Here is a 10209-nt window from a genome sequence, read left to right as displayed (position 1 = left end):
TGAAAAGATGTGAGTTCTTTGTGTGCAATCTTTCATTTATGCATGTGAGAGGGTTTTCGACTTTTTAATATTTTTACATTGTAGTACTTGTTTTCCTTGTTGGTGGTGTTTGCTTATTTAATACATTCCATCAAGGACAGAAAAAAAAAAGAGTACACTTACAATGATGAGCACCATGTAATGTACAGAATTGATGAATTGCTCTATTGTATACTTGAAACTAATATGGTATATTAGCTATACTGGAATTAAACATTTTTAAGGTCCAAAAAAAGATGCATTCCAGTGCTAAAAAAATTTGATAAATGTTGAATCTGGGTGATGGGTATAAGGGAACTATATTATATTACTGTTCTGTGCATTTGAGATTTTTTATAATAGAAAGTTTTAAGAATGAAAAATAAAATACAAATCTGATTATGTCAGTGTTCTGCTCAGAGCCTTCGGGTGGCTTCTCATTGTACTTTGAATAAATTTCAAGATTTTCACTCTGGCACTTGAAGCACTGCATGATCAGGCCCTTGACTATCTCTGTGACCCCATTTCATACTATATTGCTATCTATTCACGTGTTCCAGCCCCACTGGCTCTCTCTCTTCCTCAAATACACTGAACTAGTTTACACTTCTAAGTCTTCAAATTGCTATTTCTTCTGCTTAGACTGTTCCTCCACATAATACACACAATAGATTTCTTTTGATCATTCAGGTCTTGGCTCAACATAAGTTGCTCAAAGAAGTTCTTCCTGGTTACCCTGTCTAGCATTCCGACTCTCGCATCACCTTTACATTATTCTATTTTGCTTCAGAACACACATCACTAATATTATTTCTTGTTAATTGTCTCACGGACTAGGTTAGTTGTATGCCATCAAGGACAGCTTTTGTCTTGTTTAATTTTATATTCCTAGTGCCCAAAACTACCTCTGGTACATAGTAGGTCTAGTTTCATAAATATATGGGAATAAAGACATAAACCTCTGTGCTTGTCCTTATCAGCAACAACAGATTTTTTACAACTGTCAGAGTTCCCTTCAAAAAAGGTAGATGAATTGACCACTGACTAAGTTGCTTTACTTTTGTTAGAAGAAAATGCTGCCCTTGGATACCTGTAGGCAGATTCTAAGAAACAGTAATAGCAGTGTAGCCTACAAACCTCACATGGATGATATAGTCTATAATCATTGTCCATTTTGCTATAGAAAGTGATACCTAACAAAAGCTACAATTTATTGAACATTTATGTTGTGCCAGGCTCATTTAGTCCATTCAACAATACTTTGTGATAGGTATTATTACTATTATCTCCCTTTTATAATCTTGAGATTGTAGTCACACAGGTAGTAAACAGGGGAATCAGGATAGGCACCTAGGCAATCTCAGTCTATAGATAGACTGTCAAATTTATTTCACAACCATCTTTAAGAGCTGATCTCTGTGTAATTTGTACATCATGAATGAGATTCTACACTTTTTGACCATTTGTTTTTGATGATTGCAGTTTGTCAGACAAATTTCTTTGGGTTCTATGACTATGACCGATATCAAGTAGGACTTGCCAATTTGGACATACTAGATCACAGTTAGTGAGGCCATGTTGTAATAATGGACCACTCATTTGAGGGTTTTTTTTTTTTTAATTTTTGTTTTTGATGGCCTTGCTGAATAGTCTAGAACTTCATAGGTAATGAATCCTAGGAACATATACCACGGAATGAGGTGTGGCTTGGGAGAGTTATGAACCTAACTGTTTCCTGAGACTACAGGAGTCATTACCTATTGTTTAGGTCTTGCTCTTGAGAAAGCACTTAGTTCTGGGCGAATAGGAAGTCTGTGCTGAGTTGGATGACAGTCACTTGAGTTGCAGAGGGAATCTTCAGTAGGGGAATAGAGATGGAGCTGTTCAATTTCACATTCCCAGGAGACAGACCAACTGCAGCAACAGGTCTCTACTTCCTGCTAGAGGAAAGGTAGCAAATACCAAGAAAGAAACAAAAAGGATGATACTATAAGTAAACACATGACTAAGAAACATAAATATGTAACCTGTAAACATGATGTAATATAAATATGCAATATAAGTTTGTAACCCTTAAACATGCTATGTGCTGTGTAATATATATTAAAACTATATATGTGTGTGTATTCAAATATATAAAAATAAACATACACATCCAAGAAGGCTTTCCTACATAACATTCTTCTGGCCAGCAGACACTGGGTAACCATAATGGAAAATTCAATGTTGTTTTAAGTATTATACTCTGATAAATGTATATGTCTGAATACAGTTAAAAGTAAATAAAACAGTTGAACTTTGTATAGATAGATGTAATCACTGAAGATTTATTGTCTTTAATTACTAATGAATGAACTTCTCCTTTACAAGTAGAACTTAATCTGGGTTATCACTAAAGTACAATGGTGATGATCAATGGTTACTTGGAATTTTCTTGTAATAGACCTTTAATAGCACTTGATAAAGTATTTCAAGGATATTTTTGTAGTGGCTTTTTTGGTAGTTATTACCTACTATATTCAGTATATTTGTAGTTTTCTTTTTGTTTTTTCTGTTTAAGGCAAGTCCCATAAAATGTGTATTTGCTTGCCTTTGGGCCCCATAGTATCCTAAGGTAGGTGTACAGAGCTACCTTGCTAGGCACTATTTTAGACCCCAGGTGGGTGGTACGAACTGCACCAAAGCTGGGGTATGACTGGCATCTCTGTAGTATTCACAGTTGTTGGTGGTTTAATTTTCCATCGTTAAAGGTATATTAACTCTTGGGTCGCTAAGCTGCCATTTAATGCACTGGAAGAAAACATTTGTCATGTGGAGCCTTATTACCTCCAAATAATTCATGATAAAGTATTTGCCTTTCTTTATGTGAAAATCTCTAGTTTGTCAATATACCTAATCAATTACTTACTTTTTTCTGTTGTGATGATTTTTTTTAATTTATAATAGTTTATTGTCAAATTGGTTTCCATATAACACCCAGTGCTTCTCCCCACAAGTGCCCCCCACCATGACCATCACCCCCTTCCCTCCCTCCCACTCCCTCTTCAGTCCATGGTTCGTTTTTAGTATTCACTAGTCTCTCATGATTTATGTCCCTCTCTCTCCCCAACTGTCTTTCCCCCTTCCCCACCCTATGACCTCTGTTAAGTTTCTCGTGTTAGACCTATGAGTGCAAACATATGGTATCTGTCCTTCTCTACCTAACTTATTTCACTTAGCATGACATCCACTTTCCTACAAATGGCCATATTTCATTCTTTCTCATTGCCATGTAGTACTCCATTGTATATGTATACCACATCTTCTTGATCCATTCATCAGGTGATGGACATTTAGGCTCTTTCCATGATTTGGCTATTGTAGAAAGTGCCACTATGAACATTGGGGTACATGTGCTCCTTATGCCTCAGAACTTCTGTATCCTTTGGGTAAATCCTAGCAGTGCTATTGCTGGGTCATAGGGGAGTTCTATTGATAGTTTTTTGAGGAAGCTCCATATTGTTTTCCAGAGCAGCTGCACCAGTTTACATTCCCACCAACAGGGTAGGATGCTGTCCATTTCTCCACATCCTCACCAGCATCTATATTCTCTTGATTTGTTCATTTTAGCCTCTCTGACTGGTGTGACGTGGTATCTCAGTGTGGTTTTGATTTGTCTTTCCCTTCTGATGAGTGATGCTGAGCATGATTTCATATGTCTATTGGCCATCTAGATGTCCTCTTTGGAGAAGTGTCTGTTCAGGTCTTCTGCCCATTTCTTCACTGGATTACTCATTTTAGATATTAGCCCTTTATATGATATGCCATTTGCCACTATCTTTTTGCATTCTGTAGGTTGCCTGTTAGTTTTTTATTATTTCCTTTGCATTGCAGAAGCTTTTTATCTTGATGAGGTCCCAATAGTTCATTTTTGTTCTTGATTCCCTTGCCTTTGGGGATGTGTTGAGGAGGAAATTGCTGCGATTGAGATCAAAGAGGCTATTTCCTTCTTTCTCCTCTAGGGTTTTGATGGTTTCCTGTCTCACATTCAGGTCCTTTATCCATTTTGAGTTTATTTTTGTGAATGGTGTCAGAAAGTGGTCTAATTTCATTCTTCTACATGTTGCTGCCCAGCTCTCCCAAAACCACCTGTTGAAGGGGCTTTTTTCCATTGGATACTCTTTCCTGTTTTGTCAAAGATTAATTGACCATTCACTTCTGGGCTCTCTGTTCTAGTCCTTTGGTCCATGTATCTGTCTTTGTGCCAATACCATACTGTCCTGATGATGACAGCTTTGTAGTAGAGGCTAAATTCTGGGATTCTGATGCCTCCCATTTTGGTTTTCTTTTTCAATATTACTTTGGCTATTTGGGTTTTCCTGTGGTTCCATATGAATTTAAGATAGTTTGTTCTAGCTTTGAGAAGAATACTGGTGCAACTTTTGGGGATTGCATTGAATATGTAAATTGCTTTGGGTAATAATGACATTTTAACAATGTTTATTCTTCCAATCCATGAGCACAGAATGTTTTTCCATTTCTTTGTTTCTTCTTCAATTTTCTTCATAAGTCTTCTATAGTTTTCAGCATACAGGTCTTTTACATCTTTGGTTAGGTTTATTCCTAGGTGTTTTATGGTTTTTTTGTGCAGTTGTAAATGGGATCTGTTTCTTGATTTCTCCTTCTGTTGCTTCATTTTTGGTGTATAAGAATGCAACTGATTTCTATATGTTGATTTTGTATCCTGCAACTTTACTGAATTCATGGATCAGTTCTAGAAGGCTTCTGGTGGAGTCCATCAGGTTTTCCATGTAGAGTATCAGGTCATCTGTGAAAAGTGAAAGTTTGACTTCTTCTTTGCTGAATCTTATGCCTTTTATTTCCTTTTGTTGTCTTATTGCTGATGCTAGGACTTCCAGCACTATGTTAAACAACAGTGATGAGAGTGGACACCCCTGTCGTGTCCCTGATTTCATGGGGAAAGCTCTCAGCTTTTCCTCATTGAACATAACATTAGCTGTGTGCTTTTCATAAATTGCTTTCATGATATTTAAGTAAGTTCCTTCTATCCCGACTTTCTCGAGGGTTTTTATTGAGAAGGGATGTTGTATTTTGTCAAATACTTTTTGTGCATCTATCGACAGGATCATATATATTTTTTCTTTTCTTTTATTAATGTGTTGTATCACATTGATCAATTTGTGAATATTGAACCAACCTTGTAACTCAAAAATAAATCACACTTGATCATAATGGATAATCTTTTTATATGCTATTGAATTCAATTTGCTAGTATCTTGTTGAGTATTTTTGCATCCGTGTTCATTAAGAATATAGGCCTGTAGTTCTTTTTTTGTTGTTGTTGTTGCGTCTCTGTATGGCTTAGGAATCAAAGTGATATTTGCTTCCTATAATGAGTCCACAAGTTTTCCTTCCATTTCTATTTTTTGGAATAGCTTGAGGAGGATCGGTGTTAACTCTGCTTTAAATGTCTGGTAGAATTTCCCTGGGAATCCATCCGGCCCTGGGCTTTTATTCGTTGGAAAATTTTTGATAACTGACTCGGTTTCTTCACTGGTTATGAGTCTGTTCAGATTGTCTGTCTCTTTCCGTGTGAATTTTGGTCATGTATGTTCGTTTAGGAATTTGTCCATTTCTTCTAGATTGTCCAGTTTGTAGGCATATATTTTTTCATAGTAATCTCTGATGATTGCTTGTATTTCCGAGGGATCTGTTATAATAAATCAATTTTCCTTCATGATTTTGTCTATTTGACTGTTCCCTCTCTTCTTTCTGAGGAACCTAGCTAGAGGTTTATGAATTTCATTTATTTTTTCCAAAAACCAACTCTTGGTTTCATTGATCTGTTCACTTGTTTTTTTGGTTTCTATCTTGTTTAATTCTGCCCTGATCTTTATTATTTCTCTTCTTTTACTGAGGTGGGGGTGCCCATGGTACTCCCTTTCTAGTTTCCTTAGGCGCTCTGTTAGGTTTTGAGTTTGCACTTTTTCTAGTTTGTTGAAAAAGACCTGGATCGCAATAAACTTTCCTCCTCAGACTGCCTTTGCTGGTTCCCAGAGAGTTTGGCTTTCTCTTTTGCTATAGCTGTGTCTTCTAATTCACCTATTCTCCTCTCTGCTTCTTCATTCCATGCAGTGGTAGCCTCCATTTTATTATTCACCTAATTTATAGCTTTGTAACTCATTACAGCTATTTTGAAGGTCCCTAGTCTGTGTATTGATAGAATATCTGATGGTTTTTTGAAGCCCAGCGATTAATTTTATGACAGTTTTTTTAAAATTCTTGTTCAGTTAAGTTATTTCTGTCTGTTTTGAACAGTTCTGTAGCTGTGATTTCTTCCTGAAGTTTCTTAGGAGGAGAGTTCTTTTGTTTTGTCATTTTGGCTAGCTTTCTGTCTTTTGTCAGTTTTAAAAGCTCCTGCACTGTGTGCCTCTTAGTATTTCTCTATTGAAGGAGGCTCTTTGACTCTCTAGGGTCTGTGGTTTCAGGAGATGTTCTTTTAATGGTATCTCTCGATCTCTCTGGCTATGTCTCTGATTTACTTATTTCCCTACTCAGAGATATTTGAGACTTTCCACTATGTGTGCTTTGTGTTGTTTCTGGAGGTAGCCCTGAAAAGGAAAACAGACAGACAAACCCACAGAGAACACAAGCACACAAATATACTGACAGAACAAGTAAAGAAGCAAACCAAAAGGGGAAAGAAAAAAAGGAACAGGATAGAAAAGAGAGGGGGAAAAAAAAGCGGGTGGGAAGGGGGTCGGACAGAGACAGCCAGAGATAAAGGACAGTCTGACAGCTTAAAACCTGGGGAGGGGGTAGGTAAGTATGAGGTAATGGAAAAACTATCTGGATGGTAAGAGTTGATCTTACTGCCTAAATGTTGGTCTTTCCCAGACTCCAGGGGAAAAGGGAAAATAGAAGGAAACAGGAATATAGAAAAGAGAAAACCGGGGGAAAATCAAATAGTAAAAATATTAAGAAAAGAAAGAAAAAAAATGATTAAAAATAAGCAAATACACAGCAGCTCTCCAGTGGGGATGGGCGTGGCTTGGTGTAGGTAGGTTGGGTTTCAGGGGCTGCTCTCTGAGGCCCCACCTTAGTGGATGCAGGGAGAAGAATGGTAGCGTCTAATCCCCTCAGACCATGCATTGCCAGCCACTTTCTTGAGTCCAACCTCCTTGTGCCTCGGGTTTGTCTAATTGTTTCTGCTTTTTAAGTTCTGCCAGGTTTCTAAGTCCTTGCACACACACTCAATATTGCCACCACAGTTAAAATCTCCTGCAGGCGGGTGGCTTTCTGGCCGGGATTGAGTAGGGGGATTGTGAAGTCCGTTTTTTCCCCTGGCTCCGCCTGAACTAGCCCACTGAGGGGGGATTGATTTCACTCTCCCCGCAGTGGCTCTCATTCCTGGGCGAGGTCTCCCCCTCCAGAGATAATGTCATGAATGATTCAGTCTCTACTTCTCTTCCCCTGGTCTCTCTGTTGCCCAGCCCAGTGGTGCCATGCGCGGCTCCGAAGCTTTGTTTGCCTCTGGACTCACAGCAGCCCCATGCGTGCGGTTCCCTGCCGATCTGTCCGCCTCTCAACTCACAGCCACCTCGCCCGGTCGACTGTCCATGGAACTGTGCGGCTGTGGACACAAGGCTTTCTGCGGGCCCATCACGAAGCCTCTGGGTGCTTTGTCTCCCTGCTCCACTTTGGGCTAGCGCTCCCTCCCCCAATGTCTCTGGTCCCAGATCGCACTCACTCAGGCAACCATGAGACTGCTGTCAACAAGGGGTCTGTGTGCACACCTCTGTTCTTGGAGGTCAGAAAGCTATGGCTTTTAATTCTCAGTTTGATAATTGCGGCTGGTCAGAAGTAATGGGGCTTTTTACTTCTCTGCCATCTTGCTGCTCTCTATAAATTACTTCTTAAAATGTAGATTGCAAAGTATTCATAATTTGCTTTAAATATTCTAAAGATGAGTATTCCCATGGTTATTCTTACTTTGAACTTATGTTCTATACAAAATGAAGTGCATATAATCCATTTCATATACAGATAGAGAATAAACGTATAGTTTTTGTGAGATAAAATGTGTAGAAATTGAGACATTATGTTTTCTTTGTAATCTTTGCCATTTGTGAAGAATTAGATGGAGAGAGTAACTTTGACCATTTCATTCTATGTTGCTTTCTTTCATAATGCAAGAAAAAAAAAAGATGATACTGACAGGCAGTTTGTATGATCATTTACAGAGAAGCCACTGGAACCATACTGCCTGAGTTTTCATTCAGCAGTCCCTTTTACTAAATGACCTTGAGCAAGTCACTTAACCTTTTGCCTCAGTTTCCAAGTCTGTAAAACTCTGCCTATAAGATGCAGTGTATTAATACATGTTAAAGCTTCTGGCATATAGTAACTACTCAAGGTTGTGATGATTATTTGTATTATTGTTATTGGCTTTTTGCCCCAAAGACCTGTATGTAGCCAGTTGTTTCTTTCCTAACTTCTTATGTAAATGTCTGCTATTTGAATGTTTTTTTTTTTTTTTAAGTAGGCTCCACACCCAATGTGGAGCTTGATCTCATGACCCTGAGATCAAGAATTGGATGCTTTGCCAAATGAGACACCCAGGTGCCCCTGTGATTTGAGATTTAAACACAGCTCTCAAAATGCTGCTTGGTATTGTGCTTCTTATGCATATTTCTTCAGTGATTCATTGCCACCAATATTTCCTCAGTGACTCACTGCCATCAAATAGCCCTCCCTCAGCCAAAATTTGTTTTCTTCAATCTTCTCATTTTGCCCCGCATTTTTTCCAAACTAACCAAACAGGAGTTTGCTCTTTGGTGAGTTACAGACCAGGCGAGTTGTCACTCAAATGAAACTATAGTTGCAGCAAATAAGGAGATCACAGGGAATAATTTCCAAAGCCATGACGACTCCTCAAGAAAGTGTGAATAGTTGCCATTTATTTAGGTTTAGGATGAATATTTAGAGAGGGACTGACCCGCCCCGCAGGTCGGTCAACGCAGGTCCTGAGAGAGAGAGAGAATTGGGGGGCAGGGGGCACAGAGAATGGAGGCAAGACAAGTCTCTGATCAAGCCTCGTTTGTTGAGAGAACACACACGTCTTTTAAAGGCAGAAGATGGGCAACTTGATGTAAGTCAGTTGCTAAGAAACAAGGGCAAGGATAAGGGAGAAACTAAAACTGCAGATTCAGCATAGCACAGTGCCTGGGAAACTGATAGGAAGGCCCAGTCTACAGGCCCTGAGCCTGGGAAACCGATAACGCAGCTCCGCTGAGCTGGGAGCGATAACACAGTTCTGCAGAACTGGGAGTAACAATGCAGCTCTGCTCTGCGGGCTGCTGATCTTGCAAGGTCGAGGCATATATGTCTTCTTCCGGCAGCTCTTCTGGTACAAGGCACATCTCTTTTCTTCTCTGGTAGCTCCCGACAAGGGACTCCTGATTTGGGCTCAGATCATGATCTCTAGGTTTGTGAGTTTGAACCCTTCTTCCAGCTCTGTGCTAACAGCTCGGAGCCTGGAGCCTGCTTCAGATTCCGTGTCTCCCCGCTTGCGCTGTCTCTCTCTCTCTCTCTGAAAAATAAATATTAAAAAAAATTTAAGGATGAATATTTAGATAGAGAAGACTTGTCATCTTCTGTAGAGGCAGGCATAGGTCACAAATGGGCCTTAAAGAAACTTGGCTATACATACATCATATGGTATAGAAGTGAGGCTTATGCTCCTGCTTGGGCAGAGACTTTAGTATTATAATGAGGTAAAGGTAGTTTGTTGTCAGTCATTCTAGAGGTCACTCCATAGTCCATTTGTGCAGGCACAAGTCAGGGGTTGTACCCAGACTGATCTGGGCTGGCTGGAGGTCTTGTTAGGGCAGTCACTGTGGCTTAAGGGGTGGTTTTGGTTTCCCTTTGCTTGAGTTAAGACATAAGATAGAAGAGCTTAAGGAAAAATTTGGAACAAAGGTCAGTGAGTACAAGCAGGTGGGCAGTAAAGGTCAGGTCTTCAGGTCTAGTTGGTTACAAAGCCACTGGTTTTTGTCACTTGGGCATAAGGGTATGTGAGGAAAACACAGATGTGAGAGAAAACAAATGCCATCATTGTGCACCACACGTGTTTTCCCTAACAGGCATGACTGGAATGGAAACCAAAGAGAAACAGTATGAAAAATGTAT

General features: G+C 39.3%; 1 protein-coding gene across 4 annotated transcripts in view; it reads left to right on the top strand.

The window, feature by feature from the left end:
- Positions 1-10209, top strand: part of CHM (CHM Rab escort protein) — a 236416-nt gene that overhangs the window by 128778 nt on the left and 97429 nt on the right. The window lies entirely within an intron of this gene.

This window comes from Suricata suricatta, chromosome X (genome assembly GCF_006229205.1).
Source record: "Suricata suricatta isolate VVHF042 chromosome X, meerkat_22Aug2017_6uvM2_HiC, whole genome shotgun sequence".
NCBI lineage: Eukaryota > Metazoa > Chordata > Mammalia > Carnivora > Herpestidae > Suricata > Suricata suricatta.
Note: the sequence above shows the minus strand (reverse complement) of the source record. Positions and strands in the feature narration are given on the sequence as shown.